We start from the raw sequence: 21,826 nt of genomic DNA on the forward strand, positions 1-21,826 counted from the left end.
GACTCCAAAGGGGCCTGTGTGTTATCATGGAGGCTGCGTATGAAAGTTCTGCTTTCCTGATTGGGCTTTAAGTTCTAATCCAGCCTCCATTGTTATTTCCCTAAATTTCTGCCACCTCCAATTTAGGAACCCTCCATATCATTCCTTAATTGCGTAGTTAATATGTATAGGCAAACCCCAAAGAAATGGCAACAAGTCAATAGGACATTACAAACCAATAGCCTCATGAGCATACCTGGGAGGATCTGATAACCTTTTCCTTTATATGCAATGAATGTGAACCAGGTAAGAGTTCTATTGCAAGATCCTTCACCCAGCTTTTTCAGAGTTCTGGAGCTAAGGAGTTTTCACCTTTCCTTAACACCAGTTTACTCTTCTGTAGCACATGGAGTTTTCTTCTAATAAGAAATAAAACATAACATGATTTGAGACAACAATCCCCTCTCGCAAAACTTAGTCAGAGAAAAGGCTGATATGAGGACCTACTGTATAGCACAAGGAACTATACTCAGTATCTTGTAATAACCTATATTGGCAGAGAATGTAATAAAGGAATATATATGTTTATATATATGTATAACTGAATCACTTTGCTGTATACCTGAAACTAGCACAACATTGTAAATCAACTATATTTCAATACAAAATTAAAAAAATGGAAAAGCATTGGTTCCTAAGGAGGGTAAACCTCAGCTACCCATGTTATCTTAAATGAGTCAGAAATGGCCAACATTCAGTTATATCTAAGATAAAATTTATTGTCATATTTCCCAATTAAAAAAAAGTTGCTGAGAAGGGAATCCTAAAATCTCTCTAAAGAAATAAGAGGCAATTAGAAACCATGAGCTATTTCAGTAAGGTGGCCAGTTACCAAATCAGTAGCCAGAAAGTCGATAGCTTTCCTATATTTTGTGCAAATAAATAACTCGAAAATAATGGAAAAGGTGCCATTCCCAATAGTGTATATAAGAATAAATGTGTAAAACCTACATTTAAAAAGTTCACATCCGAGGGACATAAAAAGGCTTGAATAATGGAAAGACATACTTGAAATAGTTAAGGGGTTCAATCTCCCTAAATAAATTTATACATTTAATGCAACCCTAATAAAGACCAACAGGATTTTCTCGGGAAATTAAAAAGTTAAAGTTCACCCAGAAAAATAAAACTTACAAAAATAATCCGAAAGTTTTTGAAAAGTAACCAGAATTGGGTGGGTAGCAGAGAGCTTACCCAAACATTACCAAATTTGCTTACTGTGGAGCTATAGAAGTTTTCTATTGGTCATAAATAGACAAATCTATGTGATGAGATAATCCTGAAATACTCCCAGTGGATGCTATTATCATATACTAAACTGCAGTCCAAATCAAGATAGAGTTTTTTCACTTACAATCAATGTGTTGAGACAAGTGACTAGCCATTCAGAGAGAATACCAAAAGTTGATTACTGTCTTACCCCTAAAACAAAAATACATTGGAGATGGATCAAAGACTAAATATAAAACATTGAAAACCATGAGAGTATTTGAGGATAAAAAGTATGGGAGAATTGTTTTTTATAATCTTGGCATGAGGAAGACTCAAGACAGACACAAAACCTAGAACCTATAAAAGGAAAATGTTGGCAACTTTGACTACACAAAACTTTAAAAGATATTTGCCCTGCAGAACAGATACCAGAGACAAAAGTCAAAGATAAACTGGGAAAGATATCAAATATTCCACAGAGGCAAAGAGCTCATTTCCTCAGTAGAAATGCATAGAAGTCAATGAAAAACAAAATACAACCCAGTAAAACCAAGGGCAGAGGGCATGACCAGAAAGTTCATGGCAAAACAAACAGGTTACTTAAAACCAGGGAGAGACATGCAACTTCACGTATAGTTTTTAAAAAGGCAAATTTAAATGAAATGCCTTTTCCCCATCATTTAGATTAGCGGTGATGAAACAGTACAAAATGCACTATCAATCACGAAGACATAAACTTGGGGCAGCCTCCGCAGGGATGTGCCAATTGCCCACTACCACGATTTAAAATGTGTTCCCTTTGACCTAATGACTCTACTAGTAATTTATTCCATAGAAAGACATCGGTTCAATAAAAAGTTTATCACTTTAAATGGCTATTTGAGGCACCGGTTAGGAATATGGACTCTGTGTCACACTGTGCTCAATCCTTGTCTGTGGTCAGCTTTGTGACCTAGCGTAGATAACTTCTGTGTGTTTTCTCATCCGTAAAATGGCAATACTAGTATCTCCTTCATAAGGCTGTCACCATGATTAAAGGAGTTCATGTACCTGTATGGTGCTGAGAACAAAGCCTGACTCATGGGCTCAGGTATGAGGTATTCTGTTCATCATTATTAATCTGTAGGATTGCTGATAATGTCAGAAACCCGGAAAGCCTTCCTTGATAGGAGATTAACCAGATAAATTATAGCACTTCCACACAATGGAATTCTTGGCAGGTAGTGAGGAGAATAAAGCAGGTCTGTATATACTGATAAGGAAAGAACTATGTGAAATACTACCAAGTAGAAAGGAAAAAAACGCTTGGACAGTGTAGTGTATGCTTTTGTGTTTCTGAAAGAATAATCCTCATAGGAAAAGACAGACTGAAGAAATTATGAATGGATTGTCCAGAAAGTTTTGAGTCTTCAGTCATTCAGCCAAAGATATTTAAGGGCTTCACTGTATATCATCAGCATCATTCTAGGTGCTGGGGATATGGCAGTGAAACCCTGCTCTTGTGGGGTTGTATTTTATTGGGAGTTTGGCGACAAGCCTGAACAAGAACTAGATTATAGGATACTGTGGAATAAAAACTATATTAGGGAAAGAGGATTGAGGGTACAGCAGCGGGTGAATTTTAATTAGGGCGGTTACAGTAGGTATCATCGGGACGGTAACACTTGAGAGGATGTATCATTTAATCTGTAATATGCATGCTTTATTTAAAAAAAAACGTAAAATGAACAACTCTGAGTTATCCCACTTCTGACTAAGTCAGCTGACTTAGAAAGTTCTACCACCTTGGTTGGTGGCATTTCATGTGACTACACCTGAGAATACAGCCTCACCCTCATTTCTAGAAGTACAGCTCTCCCACCACTAAAGCCACATTCCATCAGTAGCCTTTTCTCTGCACTCATGTTACCAGCCACTCTGGATGGCAGCTCTGAGGGTGGAAACGTTTTTCATTCATTCCCTTAGTGGGTAAGAAACCAAAGGTGAAGGTTGAGTCATGGGGCCAAAGGGGACCCGAAAGTGCATCTTTCAACATTCTCAGCAGTTGCTGAGAACAGAGGCTCGTGTAACATCCCAACCTACGAGCCTACAGATAACTTCTCAGCCACTCACCAGCGCCTGTGTGCTGAGGCCACCACCTGGCACTAGCTTTCTCCACCAAGCAGGGCCGGGTTCCCAGGCCTGAGTGGCTCTCCTCCCCTGGGGGCCTGGCACCCAGCGTGCTCTGAAGCACACACCCCATGGGATGTCCCCAGGCAGATGGGAAAGGGCTTCCTTGTCACCTCCATGGGGTCATTCACGTGGGGCCAAGCAGGGAGACGGCATTATCAAAGGGGACCCCTGTTAAAACCCCAAGGGTGGCGAAGCAGTCATTTCCACACCCCGGAAGGATTCTGTGAGTGCTTAAATAACTAAAACAGGAAACAGAGGGACCTCCCTGGTGGTCTAATGGTTAGGACTTCACCTTCCAATGCAGGCGGTGCAGGTTCGATTCCTGGTCAGGGAGCTAAGATCTCACATGCCTCAGGGCCAGAAAAAACAAAACATAAAACAGAAGCAATATGGTACCAAATTCAAAAAAGTCTTTAGAAATGGTCCACATCAAAAAATCTTAAAAAATAAAAGCCGAAAAAACAGGGACGAGATACTAATCTTCCCACATTTGTTTTTCCTAGGCCACACCCAACAGTTCCAGTTTGTCAGGCGGCTGGCAGAGAGAGGGTGAGGTCTAGGCTTGGGAAAGTTCCCTGACCCACCAGCAAACATAACCGTCAATGAAGCCTCAGGGTTTCGATGCTTATCCACTGGTGATATCTTTGCTACTGAATAGCACAGGAAAAGCTGTAGGAGTCAGATCAGCTCTTTCCTTGGGTTCGGGTCTCGGGGGTTCCTGGGGCTCAGCTGACAATTTGAGCTGTGAGCAGTCCCAGGCAGAGGCTATCTTAATGCAGCACTGTGCCCGAGACACGGTGGGAACCCACCGAATGCCATCGAGTCACCCTCCCCTTTCGCTCACCATTAGCACAAGTTCAGAGAAAGGCACCTAGGGAGGGGAGTCTACGGAAGGAAACAGGTTGCAGAACTCAACCCCGCAATGACACAGTGTGTGCCTAGACCCTGTGGGGGGTCGGCGGGGTGGGGAGAGCAGCCGAGCCCTCCTCAGAAAATGCCACAGCCGGACTTCCTGCTATAGCAAGGGCCACAGTAAGCAACCCAACCCGAGTGAGGTCAAGGTTCACTCATCCTACAAGCATTTGAATATAGGAGCACCTACTACGTGCCAGGCAGTGTGTCCAGCATGGGGAAACTACACCCAGAGTTCACAGTCCAGTAGGGGATAAAGCCAATTCCCCAGGCAGGAAACAAATGCTCTGTGGAATGTACCTCAGCTTTGGGAGCATCTGCTCCATACATACTGGAGAAAGTATGTATGTGGCAAGAGATACATTTACCCTCTGCCCTTTAAATTTACATATAATTTCCTTTGAATAAGGCAAACCAAGATCTTAGACTCAGTGTATGCCCAGCACTGTGGCGTGTGCAAAGGGCCAAACACTTAGAAGGCACGGCTCCTGCCCTCTGGGGACTTATGGGTCCATCGAACACTCAAATCACTTATACAAGGATTCAGCGTGCAAGATGAGCTAATGAATATGAAGAAGGGAGAGGCCAGTGCAGACTGGAGTAGGTGGAGGTGGTCTAAGGAGCACTAGACCCTCAAGGATGTGTGGTCCTTGATCCCCTGGCTGTATCAACAAGAGTCCTATGTCCAGGGTCAATCAAGGATGACTACTCCACCAGGAGGCCAATGGCTGCTAAGACCCCCAACTATGATTCCAACCAAGGTCACTGTCACCAAACGATCTTTCTCCATTGTTGTCTGTGTCTCTCCATCTACTTTTCCATGGAGAGAGCAGTCACCATATTAGGTTGGATAAACCTAAGTAGAGGAGAGGAAGAGGAATACCCGGATGTGTGGTGAGAGGTGCAGCACGGTCAGAGGCACCAAAGTGGGACAAGCGTGTCATGTCCGATGGAGATAGAGGACCATCAGAGGACCCATTTTAGTTGAAAGGGAAAAAAGACAAAGCCTCCAAAGGGCTGAGTAAGACAGTGTCTGGGGCCTGGTATAGACGTTACACCACTGGAGTCATTTGGTTCACAAACACCAGAGAGCCTTGGGGTGCCAGGCCTTGGTGGGGTGGGATTTATCAGGAAAGCCTTCATGAAGTCAAATGCCCAAATTCTCTTCACTCAGTCCATGAAGATCACACAGGATAGCTGCTGGGCCACTCATAGGCTGGTGACAGGCAGTGACAAATCCCACTGGATCTTAGATCGACTTAGTCAACCTTGATCGACTACTGGGCTTCCAACAAGTCATAGTCCAGCAGCTCTACCCTGAGGAAATTCTTGTCTCAGTAAACATTCCCAAAGGCCTCCCAAGCCTATTGCTGACCAAGTGAATCATAAGAGTGCTGAGGTCAGGAGAACCAGTACCATCCCCTGGAGTTGATAAGAGCCTGTATAAAGATAGGCTGGACAAAGTGCTAGGACCCCATCACCCAGGCCAGGATAAAGACAGGCTGATGCAGGGGGCTGTGAAAGAGGTCTCTGCAGAATCAGCCCACTCACTACCTGGTCGGGCAAGTCAGGGGTCACCAGATTCAGTGTGTCAACAAGCAGCTTTATTCCCAATAGTCTCATTGCCAGTGGCAAACATTTAAGGCCATTGCCTTTCCAGGTACCAGAGCAACAGCCCTACCACGGACCAGATATGTGGCCCTGGGACATTTACTTAATGTCACTGAGCATCAGTTTCCCTCCACGGCACACCAGAAGGGGTACGTAATTATCTCTAGTTAAAAGGGATACTATGGGGCTTCCCTGGTGGCGCAGTGGTTGAGAGTCTGCCTGCCGATGCAGGGGACGCAGGTTCGTGCCCCGGTCCGGGAGGATCCCACATGCCGCGGAGCGGCTGGACCCGTGAGCCATGGCCGCTGAGCCTGCGCATCTGGAGCCTGTGCTCCGCAACGGGAGAGGCCCCAACAGTGAGAGGCCCGTGTACCACAGGAAAAAAAAAAAGGGGATACTATGGGTAGACTTTCCAGTATGCTGTCCAGCACATAGAAGCCCTCAGTGAAGATGAGCTCTCTTTTCCCCTCTTCCACTTAAGTCAGTTTCTAACTCCTTGTCAATATCAGATGTTCTATTTCGAGATGTCCCCAAAGAGAAGAGATGGTCATGATCTTTGTAGTATAACTGCCCTTCGACTTACATACAAACGTCTTAACAACTCCTCATTTCTATTTAAACAGAGGATTTCTAGTTGGGGATCACATGGTCCACCTCTGAGCTCTGACCCCGACATCTCCCTCAGCCCTACCGCACCCCTGCATCCTCCCACAAGCCACTCGCAACCTCACAACTCTTAGAGTAGAGTGACCCATGGAGACCCAGAGATCTACAACAAGCTTCCCCACAGAGGGTTGGTACCATGGCTTCGCCACAGCAGTACAAGGGCTGCCTGACCTTCCAAACTCCAAAACTCGTATTTATTCAAATGACATGAATTAAGAGCCTGAAAATACCAGGCTCAGTGCCAGGGGAAGAACGAGAGAGTACATTTCTGATCTCATGGTGCATGGTCACATGGGGGAGAAACAGAATGGGATGTGATTATAGCAGAGTGCAGCGAGAGCAGCGACGGCTGACCTCAGGGCTGCTGGGGCCATGTCACCCTCGTAGGGTGCCTCCAGACACGAGTCACCTGAGGTCACACTCCAAATGAGGGTCAGTGCATATGCTAGCCAAGCATATGAGACAGATAGAAACAGAAACCTTCCTGATTTCTAAAAATATCGCCAAATCCTGGTTTAGGAATTCACCTGCCTGGAGGTGGGAGGGTTTTTTTTTTTTTTTGAGGTGCAATTCACGTAACATAAAATTGACCACTTTAAAGTGAACAATTCAGCAGCATTTGGTACATTCACAATGTTGTGCAACTGACCACCTGTATCTAGTTTCAAAACACTTTTCATCATCCCCAAAGGAAATCCTGTACCTTAAGCAGTTACGCCCCATTCCTCTTTCCTCCCAATCCCTGGCAACCAAGGATCAATCTACTTTCCATTTCTATGGATTTGAAAGTGGGAGGATTTGCAAGAAAAAAGTTTCTCCCAGTTTCTAATTCTCTGGTCCATGCACTAAACTAGACTCATCAGAAGTGGAGGCAGAGTTTGCCTTCAGAACTAAATGAGCCAGAGTTCAAATGCCAGCTCCAATCTCTTCATACTGTGTCCAGTTTATTTCTAAGCCTTGGTTCCCCTGTATACAAAAAAACATACCAACCTCATAGGACTGCTTTGAAGATCAAAAGATAAAAACCCCATAAATGAGTAAGCACTGGGGCTTCGCTGGAGGTGCAGCGGTTACGAATCTGCCTGCCAATGCGGGGGACAGGGGTTAGGGTCCTCGCCCAGGAAGATCCCACATGCCACGAGCAACTAAGCCCGTGCGCCACAACTACTGAGCCTGGGCTCTAGAGCCCGCGAGCCACGACTACTGAGCCCACGAGCCACAACTACTGAAGCCCGTGCGCCTAGAGCCCATGCTCCGCAATAAGAGAGGCCATTACAATGAGAAGCCCACGCACCACGACAAAGAGTAACCCCCGCTCACTGCAACTAGAGAAAGCCCACACGCAGCGAGGGCCCAATGCAGCCAAAAATAAATAAATTAAATAAATAAATGTAAACAAAACAAAACAAACCAAAGAGTAAGCACAGCACTGCCCCACAGTAAATATTGAAAGAATGGTAGCTGTAATATTTACATTCTAGAAAAATGTCAACCTGAAAAGTCTCTAATAAATATATGAAGTCAATATCTGCCCAGGTCACCATACATAAGAATCTTTTTAAAAATGAAAATTTCTAGGAAATCCAGAGAGAGATTAACTCTACACAGGAGTCGATGGAACGCGGTTTTTAACATCACACCAACTGGAGCTTCTGTTCCAGTTGACAGCCGGATGCTTTGTGATCTTGGGAAGGTGGCTTCACCTCTCTTAACCACCCATCTCCTAATACTGTCTTAATGAAATGTCAGAGTGCCCACTAGGAGCTGGTGCGTAACTGGCTTCCTCTTCCCCCTCCCCCTTAGCTTCCTTCCTTTCTCCTTCCTGGACACACAGCCTTCCTCTAGCATCTGTGGCCCCCACTGCAGGTTTAGGGCCTAGGCACCCAATGATACACTGATATTATTTTAGGTGTTATTGCCCGCAGAGAGTTAGAATAAAAGTTGGGAGAAAAGACTATTTCAGGTCAGGACCTCAACAAATGATCGGCTGAAGCATTCTGTTTGGTCTGGATAATGTTTGAAAAAAACCCATTAAGTTGGAGTATGTTTATCTGGGTGCACCTGCCTTGCATTTTGCCTCTCTCCTGCATCTTATTACATATCACCTACTTTACTTAGCTCTATTGCCTGCCTCTTCTATACGTATTTGTGACTCTTGTTTTATTTCAGTTTTTGTCCCTTTTATTGTGCCAAGCGTACAAGTGATGCCTACAAGATTTTATACCAAGTCTCTTCCAAGACTATTCTGTGTTCACCCCAAACACTTGTCCGTTGGAGGGGACAACAATAAAGTAACTCTCACGCTGGAGTACAGAGGGAGGGGTCACCAAAACCAATTATTCCTTTTTTTTTTTTTAACTGAACCAATCTTTTATTTTTAAATTAAATTTAGTTTAATTTAATTCTATTATTTTTTAAGACTGCCTCTGGGGCTTCCCTGGTGGCGCAGTGGTTGAGAGTCCGCCTGCCGATGCAGGGGAAATGGGTTCGTGCCCCGGTTCAGGAAGATCCCACATGCCACGGAGCAGCTGGGCCCGTGAGCCATGGCCGCTGCGCCTGCGTGTCCAGAGCCTGTGCTCTGCAAAGGGATAGGCCACAGCAGTGAGAGGCCCGCGTACAGAAAAAAAAAAAAAAAAAAAAAAAAGACTGCCTCTGTTAGAGAATACCAATTACCTACAAACTGGAGCTATAGATCCAATCCCACTTTTCAAATCACCGAAAAGATGGATACCCACAGAAGGTAGTAAGCCCCAACTATGGAGTCCCTTTCCAACACTCACTCCTTGAAGGTCAAGTTCATCTTAGATTCAACTTGTGGCCCTACTCCTTAAGACAGATCCAACTTCATCCAGAAACCATTCCATTAGTCACGCATCGGGCAGCTCTTCCCTCAGAAGGACTGAAAATCCATCAGGACAATTGAGGACGAGCCCCAGTGCAGCACAGGCGAGCTACAGGCAGAGGCTCAGGCGCACAAAAAGGGGTCTGGGTGGTGGTTCCCCTCCCCCAAGAGAGGCAGGAGAAAGGACTCCCCCACACTCCTCCTTCTCCTCCACCCTCCTGATGAGGAGGGTTTAAAGAAGTCCCTTAGAGACCAGGCAGAAAGTGAGTACTGACACGTGCCTGTGACACAGCAAGCTGCAGATTCTCCAGAGCCGGGGGTCAGGATGCCACCTGGGCTTCTGCCCCATACCCACGAGACCCCTTGCTCAACACCCCCTCCAGCTGCCCCCTTACCCTGCGAGGGGGCCGCATCTCTTGGTGCTTCCAGTGAATGGGGCCTCCTGGCTCTGGGTTCCTCGTGGCACGCGTCCCTGTCCTCTCCCCTCACGCCCGGTTCCTCCAGAGTCACAGGGGCTTCAGAGCATCTCTGCAGGCCGAGGGTCCCCGGTTCTGAGCCGTCTGAGCCGTCAGGCCCCTGTCTGAGCTGCCCCGCGTCAGGAGTCAGGCCATGGCCAGCTTCTAACGTGCTCGGGGACTTCACTTCCTGGTTTTTCTTTCACAACTGAAAGTGGAAGCGTTCTGACCAGAAGGAGAAAAGCCGCTAAAGCTCTCCTGGCTCGGTTTCAAAGCCTTTACCATCAGTCCCTAACGGCTGACACAGAAGCCAGCCTGCATCCACGCAACTCACACTCTCCCTGTTTGTCTGACTACCGCTAAACCAAGACCAGAAACCAGACGGAGATGACTGAGGTGCCCCCTGCAGACCACCAGTGTCAGAGAGGTGAGACTCCCTCCCTGGGTTCCCAGGACAGGGAGGTCCAGCCACAGGGCACCGTGGCCCTCGCATCCTTCCCAAGACCGTGGGGGAAACCTGGAGGCCAGCCTGGCCTGGCCAGTGTTGCCGGCCAGCCGTGCACTGTGTCACCCACTCTCCAGTCCTCAGGGAGCCTGCCTCAGTCCCCGAAGCAGTGCTGATAAAGCCAAGAAAACAAGCACGTCAGGAACGACAGGGACAGTCATGGAGATCTGTTCCTTTCCTCTGACACATCCTTTTCGTACCTCAAATTTTTAATTAAAAATGTATTCTGGGCTTCCCTGGTGGCGCAGTGGTTAAGAATCCGCCTGCCGATGCAGGGGACACGGGTTCGAGCCCTTGTCTGGGAAGATCCCACGTGCCGCGGAGCTACTAAGCCCGCGAGCCACAATTACTGAGCCTGCGCGTCCGGAGCCTGTGCTCCGCAACAAGAGAGGCCGTGACAGTGAGAGGCCCGCGCACCGCGATGAAGAGTGGCCCCCGCTCGCCGCAACTGGAGAAAGCCCCCGCACAGAAACGAAGACCCAACACAGCCAAAATAAATAAATAAATAATTTTTAAAAAATGTATTCTGCTGCCTCCCTCACCTCCCAGATTACAACTGGGAAATTTTAAAATCAGGGCTCCACAAGCACACATGCCGTTAGCTGTCAGATTGATCCTGCATCTTGGAGCCTCTGGAAAACGCCACTGTATATTCGTGAGACGACGACAGTGGAAAAGACAAATTACTTCTTGGTATTATAATAAAAATTGCTTTGAATGTGCAGACGCCCTGAAAGAGTCTTGGGGGTTGGTCTACAGGGCATCAGGACCTGCGGTAGTCTCATTGGATTCACCTACGGCTGTGGCCACAGAAGGGCATGGGAGCTTCCATTCTCAGATTTGAAGGCAGAAAGAACAAGTTCTCCTGCCCCTTCCTGCCCCCACCCCTCCCCACCACCTCCCAGACACCCCACAATTAAGCAGCACTTTCCCCAGCCTTGGTTCCTTTAAGAAGGCTCAAGGGCTTCCCTGGTGGCGCAGTGGTTGCGAGTCCGCCTGCCGATGCAGGGGACACGGGTTCGTGCCCTGGTCCAGGAGGATCCCACATGCCTCAGAGTGGCTGGGCCCGTGAGCCATGGCCGCTGAGCCTGCGAGTCCAGAGCCTGTGCTCCGCAACGGGAGAGGCCACAGCATTGAGAGGCCCATGTACAGCAAAAAAAAAAAAAAAAAAAAAGAAGGCTCAAGGTAAATCCAGCATGAGCTCAGCTCTTTACTAGAGTTAGATTGGGACTCCTTCTCTACACAGAGGAGGGCCTAAAAGCCTCCAACCATGAGAACCAAAGTGAGCTGTGCCCCAATCTCAGGGAACATAAGAGCTGGTCCCTTGGCCTCACGGGAGCCCACTTTAGACATGGGAGAACGATGAAGTATGGGAAGATGAGGGTGCCCCTCTGCCTTTCCATCTTCAGGTTCATCTCATGGCTGGAGGAACCCTTGGCTTTGCTTAGTTTCCAAGGTCACCTCCCACAGGGGCAGCTCCCTTCAGCGAAGAGCAGAGGATGACAGAGTGGGTGTCAAGTCTCAGTCATTATAATGCTACTGGGCTCTTCCCTGGGTGCTGTCTTCTTTTACCAACCCGACGAAGAGCTTAGGGCCAGGAGAAGATGGTTTCCTCCAGGATCAAATGCTCAAGTACAGAAGAGTCTGGATCATTCTAAAGCTCTAGCATCTACAGGTGCATTCCTGTTCAATCCTACATGCATGAGGGACACCCCCAAGATTTGAGGGAATGATGGAAGGTTTTCACAGCCCCCAAGGATTCTGCATCATGCAGCAGGCTGTGGTGACATACTGATCAGGACTCATATTCCTGCCCCACCTCCCCTTAGCTACGCAGCCCAGGCTGCGCTGTTTAAAAGCCCAGAGGCACATTATTCATCTATTATATGAGAACTATACCACCTACCTTACAGGAGGTAACGACCCAGTGAGGTAATGCACGTCACATATCTTGTACAGACACCAGCAAGGGATAGAAAGTCTGTTAAGAGTTCCCTTCCCTGCCCCCTTCCAAATGGGAAGGGCTGTCAGCAGCAGCTGATGGATGGCCTTTCTAATCATATTGATACAGACATTTCTAAATGGAAGATGAAGGAGACCCACATCCTGGCTTTGGCTGTAACCTTTAAAGCTTTTAAGTCTGTTTTATTTGCAGTTAGTGAAATTAACAACTCTCTCTTCCAAGTCCATCTCCTACCAGCATTCAGAGCCCCTTCCATGTCTCCACCCCCCTTTTCAGTTGATTTTTTCTTTGCCTCCCACGCAAGTCAGCTGAGATTACTACTCAGCCAAATGTTATTTCATGTTGTGAAAGAGCCTTAGGCTGAGAATAGACACACGGCCCACTGTCTTCTCCCCAGCCACCCCTATCTCTGCTCTCTCATAAACATATAAGCTATGGAGCAGGTAGCATTATTGCAGCTTACCTTGTAAGAATACTCTCACTTCCGGGGTCCAGGAAGCGGGGCCCTCACAGCTGGCTGTACTCGGTCAGCACCGCATTCAGCTCCTGAGTCCAGACGTTTCCTTTAGTGATGATGCCTTTCCTCAGCGCCTGAGTCGGGACCACACCTGAAGCCAATGAGAGTGGCTAACCAGCTCTCCTGGAACCTTTGAACCTGTTGCAATAGAAGTTCAAAGGTAGAAGTTACCTGTTCAAACACTTGTGGTAACCTCCGACAGTGAGAAGTGTAGGATTTGGCAAAAGTTTAAAACAGGAGGCTGTTATGCAATGGGCTTTAGAGGAAGAAAAAAAAGAGAGAGAGAGAGTCCTCAGCTCAGAAAGCTAACATTTAACAAGCAAAACATTGTATAAAGCCCATACCTCAGGGAAACCGGAGGGGTTAGACAGGGCTTTGCACCTGCTTTTTGGGCAGAATCCTTGAGATTGTGACAGGAAGAGGAAAAAAGTGCTCCTTGAGTTTAGGGGGGAGAGAAAAATGAGACACCACTCTAACTGCCTCTAGCTATAACTTTAAGATTCAGATAAGCAGAGGCCTGCATTTTAGAGATGAGCCTTCTTCTAGAAGGGGCCGGTGACCCCTACAGAATTACAATGTCTCCAAGACAATCAAATAAGGCAAATCACTCTAGAATCTAGACAGAAGGACGGGCATAGCCGGGTCGGATTTAGAATGCAGAATCTTGGATACAGCCTACACCACCCACGACTCAGCGAGCTCTGGAAGAAGCAGGGCTGCTGTTGCATCATGGTCCAGCCTATCCTCCTCTGTCTTTCCATTTTAAAGTCACTAGTCACCATTCTCGAGTCCAAAATCTTTAAGACTGCAAGGCATCATCACTAAACAAAAATGCTGGATGGAGATGCAAGCGGCTCTGGAGAGCATTTGTGATCTCTATTTTATAGGTGAGGCCAATGAGGCCTTTTCAGGTGAAAGAAATCACTCAGAATCATGCAGTCAGTTAGTAGTCAAGGTAAGACCTGACCCGGGCCCACAGACAACCACCACAGTGCATTTGCCCCCATATGGAGCTGCTTTGTTGCTAAGTGTTCATTTCACCACTAGCAGACCTCAAATACTTGAACGCTTTCAGAGTATCAGGCCTGCAGAAATTCGTGGAAATGCTGCATTCGGTTTCTTCTCACTGTATTTGATCGGGCGGCCAATATCAAAATCAGAAACCAATACCACTTCCTGCTGACTCTGTCTGGAGGAGTGGCTACCTCAATGACATAGAGGTCTTATCAGATTCTTATCCAGGTCATAGGCGCATTGACTCTGTAAGCTCACTTCTTGCCATGGAGCCCTAGTCCTACCGTAGGACCAGAAAGAAAAGGCTTCTAAGAGGTGGCTAAAGAAGATACAGCTCAATGGCAAATGGGGGCTGAGGTCCCACTTGATTGGATTAATGCCAACTTGTGTTAAGTAGCAACCCACTGAACACCTGCTGACGCCTCACTAGCCAGAGAGCGAGATGCTCCAAGCCAGTTGTTCCCAAACTCCAGTGAGCATGACAGTCCCCTGGAGAGCTTGTTATACTGATTGCTGGGCCTATGCTGGGGTTTCTGATTCAGTGGGCCTGGGCCTGAGAATCTGCATTTCTCACAATTCCAGTTGATGTGGAGGCGGCTGCTTTGGGGACACTCTTGGACCTCCACTGCTCCAAGCAGCCACCCCGCCTTCCAGGGGCTCAACTACTGAACTGTTCAAAGGAACTCTGCATGGGGTCATTTTGGCTCTGGTGATCCTGCCGTTGGGAGGACAACTTAACACAGAGTAGAACTCATGATGTGTTCTAGAAGAGAGGTGTTGCTCAAGACCAGCGAGAGGGCCAAGACCCAGGGAGGGTGCTCTGACGACAGCAGGAGTTATTGCCATTCTCTCTTCTCCTTTAGGTAAGTGTGAGTCAGTGCTGACAGCATCCAGCTAGACGACCCGTGTGGGTACGAGTGCGGGTGTGGAGGGGGCATCACCTGATCTAATCACCTTAACTTTATTCTCAAGGGCACCTGAGACCCCAAAAGGCGCAGCAGCCGGCTAGGGTGAGGCATCAACTTAGCAGGAGAGGGAAGTCCAGAACCCAGGCCTCCAGTGCCCTAGCAGGCCACACTGTCTCCTGATCAACCATCGTTTCCTATAACATCTCCCTTCAAAAAAACACATGTTCGATAAGGCTTTGCAACACTTCTGCTTCTCCCTCCCTTCCCACAGCCGTATGCATTGAGCAGTCAATAAAAACCGAATTCCTTTCCTGTCCAGACATCCCATGGCCTCTACAAAGTGTACAAACCTTCATTGTTCTATGTCATTCACAGGTGAGGTGCCTGAGGTGAGGAGTCTGACCCAATAGCTGCAGTTCTGACACACATACTCTCTGCCCTGGTCGGGAGGTGGGGGGAGGTATTAGGGGGGAGAAGTATACACTCCTTCACTCCTTCCCCTTTCATAGGGACAAAGGAACCACACGTCTCATTTACAACAGTTCGAGAAGACCAGAAGCCAACCTTCCAGGGTTTTGTAACACAGCCTGGAAACTGCCACGATACCTCTCACCATAGGGCTGGCAGCTCTTTGGAAGCAGAAACCAGGTTTCCCCTAGTTTTGAAAGCAGGGAAAGCCAGACCTTCTCAGTAGGCCAACTTTACATAGAGCCGCTGTGCATTTGTACGGCTCCTCCCAACTTATAAAACACCTCCAAACTAACTCTTAACACACCTGCGAGGTATAAGTGGGGACAACACCTTAACACCTTCAGTGGCTGCCAGGAGCCAGGCTCCGTGACAAGGACTTCGTTTGGCCCTCACAGTAAATGTTCCAGGTAGTTAGGATTTGTACGGGTGAAAAGATGGAGGCTCAGAGCAGGTACGTTACCTTCCTAAGAAGATGATGATGACGGTGAGGCCAGGCATTAAAAAAAAAATAATTTCAGGCTATTTTGCAAAGCCAGGTGATTCGCAGCTTGTTCCTGAAAAGGAGACCTTTATTCGGGAGCAAAATTGGTGGCAAGGCAGATGTTAGAGCAGGTTGGGAGGTGTGAATCAGCCAGGGAACCAAATATTATTTAAAGGTCTTTGGGGTGTTTCCAGATTCCAGACATCACTGAACCTTCATGAAGTCCCTCTAGAGGAAAGTGGAATTTCTCCTTTTAGTAAAACCTCTGCCCTCAGAATCCAGATGATTCATCTTGTACCTCTGGCTCGTCTGCTTTAGCATACTTCATTGGATTCAGATTATGGACTAGCTACTCAACAATGCTCACTGTTGGCATTCTGAGGGAGGGCAAAGAGGGAAGCTGGAGATGAGAAGGGGCGACACAAAGTGTGTGGAGTAGCTGGGACGTGGGGGGTCCGGCGAACACTTATTTAGGAAGGATCTGAGGCTGTTTTGACTGCTAATCCAAGTCTTTAGAAGTCAGGCAACATGACCCAAGAAGAAGGAGAGGCAGAGTCCTAGAGCTATAGGCTGACTCTATTCATGTTGACTCAGTAGTGATGAATCAGAATGCCATGTCCTTCCCTAGAGTCAGCTGTACGGCAGGGCAGAGGGTGTGATGGCGCAAAGCGGGCAAAATGAGAGCTGTGATGGACTGACCTTTAGCTTCCCACATGGCAGAGCTGGCTTTGAAGTTTAGCCTTCCACTGAGATGTGAAAAGAAAGGGGCAAAGTTCCCTAAACTCTTAACAAGATGCCCTAACCTACCATTCCGATTATCGGAATTCCATACCCACCCTTTCCTTGGTTATCTGATGTTTCAAAAGGCTAATGGTGCTCAAAGTACACCTTACTGAGGAGCAATCTTAGGTTCCCAGGTCAGCTCCATTCTGAAGGCCTTCGGTGATTGTGAATATTGTCGAGCACTTCCCACATGGCCCCACTGTGCTGAGCTATCTGCAATACCACATTTAACCTCACAGCAGCCCTGTGAAGCAGTTACTGTCATTTTGCAGAAGAGGAAAGGCTGAGAGAGGTCAAGTTTACTTGCCCAAGGCACGTGGCTAACAGTTGGCAGAGTCTTAGAGGCGGATTTTGAGCTCAGGTCATCCTGAGTCCAGAGCCCAAGTACATGTCTATGATTAAGGATGACTCACCCCATGAACTACATGCAATATATAAACCCCATGTGTTTATATATTTCTCTTGGGAACGCTGGTTGGTATCTCAAAGAGAATTAATAGCCATTGCCCTGGAGGAAGGAGAGTCCAATGCCAGCCACGGGAACCTGATGCCCAGGGTAGAACAAGAGCTCCCTTTCCCCTCCTCAGAAGGGCTTCCCACCTGCCTGGACATCCTTCCTGATGCTGAGCTCACTTCCCACACAGAGCCTTGCTTCCCGCAGTTGAAGGCGGGCTGGGAGAGCAGTGTACCACATCTTTCAGCTGTACGATCCCCAGCTCTTTCTGCTTTGTTGTCTGCTGTGCTGGGAGTGGCCCCTGTGCTATTCTGGGCCCCAGCGTTATAGCCACATGGGAGAAGCTGACCCCACAGCTCAGTGTCTGGAGCAGACACTGTTTTGCTCAATTCCGGTCGCTGACAGTAACAGCTTGGGCACCTGAGCTCTTGAGGCCATTTGCTCATTCTTTGTGGGAAGGAAGTGTTACTTAAGCATGAGCACTTGATTGGCAGGAACGGTGTTTGCACAGATTGCAATAAACAGCTTCCCTCAACCCCAGATACTCCCCTCCCCTAGATAACACTCATAGAGCAGATTGCCTTACAGGCTTGGACCTGGGCTTCCCAACTGGCGAGCCATGGGACACGGGTGGGCCAAGAGGTACTGATGCCTCAGCCCTACAGTGCTGGGTGCGCCCACGGCCAGCCCCACCTGGGGGGTTCAGTGTGTCCTATAAATACTATTATTCTCAGGGTCACGATGTCAACGAGGTTGGCACGCAGCGACACAGGCGACTTGCACCTTTATCAGCAAGAGCATCCCAAGAGCATTTAAGAATCAGATGGAAAGGGTGAAGGTCCTCAGAGAGGCGGCAGCTCTAAATTCCCAGAACTTGCAACAACCCCATAGGAAACATCACTGTTTCCCAGCTGGTTAGAAGTGTAGCTCAGAGCAAAGATTTAGACGTACGCTGTCCAATACTGTGACCAGTAGCTACATGTGGCAACTGAGCGCTTGAAGTGAAGAAAGTCTGCACTAAGACGCGTTTCAGTACAAAACACATGCCAAATTTTGGAGACTTAGTACGAAGAAAATAACATACACTCTCAATTTTTAAAATATGGATTACATGTTGAAATGATAATATTGCAGATAAATGAGCTAAGTAATTCTACTTGTTTCTTTTAATCTTCAAATCTGTCTGCTGGGAATTTTAACATTAACTAAGTGGCTCACACTCTACTTTTCATGGACAACACTGATTTGGACCAAAGAGCCTCTGTCTTAATGCCTATAGGACACACGTGAAGGGTGGTGTTACCCAGTGTCAGCATGTTATACCTGCTCTGGGAGAACTTGAGGACAATGAGGTCTTTGACCTGTTCTTCTGGGTTCTGTAGCAGTAGCAGTTTGTTCCTTTGGGTTTACATACCTCCATTCAACTGAGGTCATGATCTTCTCGACGGAAGCAATAGTTCCTTATTATAGAACCGCTACTATTCACTGACTGTTGTTCCGGGCCAGGCACTATGCTGTGTGTTCAACATCTACTCCTTCAACTAATCCTCTCATGAGCTCATCAGGGTAATTAAAAATGAGGAAACTGAGGTTCAAATGGTACAAAACTTGTCCCAGCCAGCTTAAGTCTCATTCCAAACCCGGGCTTCTCACACTTCTGCTACACTGCCTCTTACAGGGGAGTGTGGGAGAAATTTCAGACAAGAGCATCAGTACTCTGGGGGAGCCACGCCCACTCCTCCCCCCTTGCCAAGCCTTAAAGCACATCGTCCTCTGCTTTGCAGCCTTGGTTCCCTGGGCTCGCCACATGAGGGAACATCACTGAGTGCCTGGCTGGGGAGCAATTTGGGAGCTTTTAACATGAGCAGAGCGGAAACGCCAGGAAGTGGGAGGGGTACTGGTCTCTGTAGACCAGAAGCTGAAAAGGGTGGAGGAGCCAGAGGGACATCCTGCCTGGCTTTAGATGGCTACGCACCAGAGAGACGCCTCCCAGATGACAAGCCTGGTGCTACCCAGGCCCCCTATTGGCTCGGATGGAGAAGCATATCATTTTTATGGGTCAAAAGTGTCAGGCTTCCCTGGTGGCGCAGTGGTTGAGAATTCGCCTGCCCGTGAAGGGGACACGGGTTCGTGCCCCGGTCCGGGAAGATCCCACATGCCGCGGAGCAGCTGGGCCCGTGAGCCATGGCCTCTGAGCCTGCGCTTCCGGAGCCTGTGCTCCGCAACGGGAGAGGCCACAGCAGTGAGAGGCCCGCGTACAGCAAAAAAAAAAAAAAAAAAAATGTATAATCACCAGAGGAAGATGCGTTAAGGCAAGGACACATTCTTTATTTGCTCAGTGTTTGGGACACTGTGACAACAAAAGTTTTCTTGGAACACTTAAAACTTTATGGAAAGTCATTCCATCCCTGCTAAATATTGAGTATCTTGATTACTGAGCAGACAGCTGCCCCTCCTCCCTACTAGTTTCTAGAAGGTTTTGCTCTTCATGCTAAGGCGAAATAGGGGGTGGGGACAGTAATCTGGGAGGCAGGATCAAAAAACACAGAATAAATCTTCAGATCGGAAGTATGGCATTTAGGCTGGATCAATTTGCTAAACTTCTGATTAGATCTGTAGCCAGAAGAAAACTTGAAAGTATTGATTAGAAGCTCCAGGTTGTCAAAAGCCACTACTCAGGCATCAAAAACCCATTCCTGGTAAAAATGGGCATGAGAAAAAGAGCAACACATTACAGGCCAGAGGAAGAGTCTATTTCAGTAGCACAGGACGAATAGCAAGAGTTTGAAGTACAGAGGAGACAGGCAGTGTCCCCAGGAGGGAGGATTCTCCTCTCTCACATCAACCTTTTCAGAAACAATCAGCATGTCCTCATCAGAAAGCCAAGGCCAGCGCCCCATCCTCGGCTTTCTGGGAGTAGTCTGTGCAAAGTCACCTAAAGGGGTGGCTTCTGGATTCAAGGAATTGCCTTTTGTTGCAGATCTAAGCAACACAATCTCCCCTTTATGCAAGTTCAACCTTTACTCCACTCTCCTACGGCTCTTTAGACATTTACTTACCAGGAGATTCTTTTTACTTGACTGCATCGCAACTACTGGTAAGTGCTGAGAACACAACAGGGAAGTTTGAAGTCCATACCCCGGTAGGTAATAGCCACTTTTGACTTGCACTTAACTTGTAGGATGGTTGGTACAAGGTATGCTAGACCTTCGGGAATGCTCCCTTTAGGAACCTGTAAGCAAGACCTGGAAAGAAACTGCAGCCATCACCGAGCATGGCGTACTTGGTTAGTTATGAAGTCTCAGCCTCTACCATTCCCTCAGCCCACTTCACAGATCAGAAAACAGAGGCTCAGATCCAGTCTTATAGACTCTGGAAGCCTGAGGGTGTTGCCTCTTCCCAGAACACACCGCGAGGTGTGAGAAAGTGTGAGGGCAGTGTGGCTGCCTCTCCCTTGGTCTTTCCCTCCAGATGGGAAACTCCAGCCTGACTTTATTGTATTCCAAGTGAGCCAAACACCTGTTTCTGTTTCTCACCTTCTGGAGAAGTTCCAACCTACATCTCTTCAAACCTTTCCGTTTTCTCTAAACGTGATCAGGCCACAGATTTACAAATTGAAGGGAGGGAGGGGCAAATGGGAGGGGAGGAAGGACAGGTAGAAAAAAGCTAGTCCCATCACCCTGGATACAGCTAATCTTATCTGATTTTGTATGCTGAACAGCTGGCCCTATATCTGATTTATGGCCCAGCTGGTCAGCAGTGAGGAAACTGTAAATTCGGAAAAGAGAATCCTCCCTCTGTAATAATCTTTTCAGGAAACAGAGATGTGATAACGTATCTAGGAATCAAAATGCTAACATAGGCAACCAAGCTCTGCATCTCTGGGGGCCAAGCACAGATGACTTTTGTTCCAAAGCATCGTGGGATAAAACAACATGGCCTCCCCCATCTACCACCACTGGTAACTTGCAGGCATAAGAATCTCCTAGAAGAGAGCAGGGCTGGAGAAGCAAAGTGGAGAACAGTGTGCCCCCTCCAGCAGCCACAGTCCCTACCAATCTCTCTGGTTTTAACCTCAGGCCTTGCCACTCCAGCCAATCAAGCACTTCATACAAAGTGGGTGGGCCTGTTACCATGGCAATGGTTTCCAGACGATGATCACCATTACCTGGACCACTGCATCTCTGTCTCCCTCTCCCTCTGAGGGCAGTGGAGACGTGGAAGGGGCTGAGCTCAGCAGAGAATAAGCCAAGAGCATAGAAGTGTGAGGGTCCAAAGCAACGTGAAGTGCTCCTGACCCAGGAATTCAGACAGTGTGAGTTTAACTCCCTGTGATTTCGCTCTGCAAGTTCAAGTCTGTAGGGTTTATTTTTAAATAAAACTTTCACTTTTCTTCCTTATTGCAAAGACATGAAGATAAAAATATGAAAATTAAGCAGAGAAGAAAAAACACCCATAACTCCTATCACCCAGAGTTTTTATGCGTTTGTATAACATTTGTTATGCAACTTTATGTGCTTTTTAAAAAAAACAACAAAAAATGGAATACTATTCATGTCGTTTTAAAGTGTGCTTCCTCTCTTAATAATTATGACTCTTTTTCTAAGTCAATATGTGCACATTTAATATATCATTTTTAATGACTGCTCTCCTCCGTCACATGGATTCACTCCGTGTTACTCATCCAGGCCCCTACTATTGAACATGGGGGTTGTGTCTAATTTTTGAAAAAAAAATTTAAAATAAAGCATTGTGGTTAAATCTTATCATAAATGCCCCAAATTGGAATTTCTGAGTCAAAGGTGCATATATATTCTAAAG

At 47.3% G+C, this 21,826-nt stretch overlaps 1 protein-coding gene across 5 annotated transcripts in view; it reads right to left on the bottom strand.

Annotated features, from left to right (window-relative positions):
• The window catches only part of ACSL5 (acyl-CoA synthetase long chain family member 5), a 52,626-nt gene extending 39,007 nt beyond the window's left edge, over window positions 1-13,619 (bottom strand). Inside the window, exons 1-2 of one of the 5 annotated variants that reach the window (XM_067024677.1) lie at window positions 13,239-13,619; window positions 12,841-13,032 (exon numbers count right to left, since the gene is read on the bottom strand). The gene's annotated coding sequence lies outside the window, so the exon portion shown is untranslated. Of the gene's footprint in view, window positions 1-235; window positions 399-9,849; window positions 10,379-12,840; window positions 13,033-13,238 lie in introns of those variants that run through there. The other 4 variants (XM_067024678.1, XM_067024676.1, XM_059052079.2 and 1 more) reach the window with 4 other exon arrangements.
• Window positions 13,620-21,826: the final 8,207 nt, after the last annotated feature.

Source organism: Kogia breviceps, chromosome 2 (assembly GCF_026419965.1).
Source record: "Kogia breviceps isolate mKogBre1 chromosome 2, mKogBre1 haplotype 1, whole genome shotgun sequence".
Taxonomy (NCBI): domain Eukaryota; kingdom Metazoa; phylum Chordata; class Mammalia; order Artiodactyla; family Physeteridae; genus Kogia; species Kogia breviceps.